Source organism: Octopus bimaculoides, chromosome 11 (assembly GCF_046866305.1).
Source record: "Octopus bimaculoides isolate indiv1 chromosome 11, ASM4686630v1, whole genome shotgun sequence".
Classification (NCBI taxonomy): domain Eukaryota; kingdom Metazoa; phylum Mollusca; class Cephalopoda; order Octopoda; family Octopodidae; genus Octopus; species Octopus bimaculoides.
The window spans coordinates 18,767,565-18,767,870 of record NC_142938.1 but is presented as its reverse complement, the minus strand read 5'-3'; positions in this window follow the sequence as shown (position 1 = coordinate 18,767,870).

Genomic DNA, 306 nt, shown 5'->3' with positions numbered 1-306 from the left:
TCCATTTTCTTTGTCCGGCATATATGGTTGTAATGAGAGCAACCTGTATAAATCAACTTGCACTGGAACTACCTGTTCAATGATCTGAGGTCGCTACACATCGATGGGGTAGCCATGAGCAAGATCAGGAATCCTAGAACGCAAGCACTAACGCCCATTTTCGGTGTGATTCCGGAAATCCTAAGATCACTAGGTAAGGGCTATCTTCTTGGACGCAGACGGGAAGTCAATTGCCCTGGACTAAACGGCAGCAAAGATGATACTTTCAGATGGTACTTTGTTCCAACAGAAGCAGGGCGACCAGAT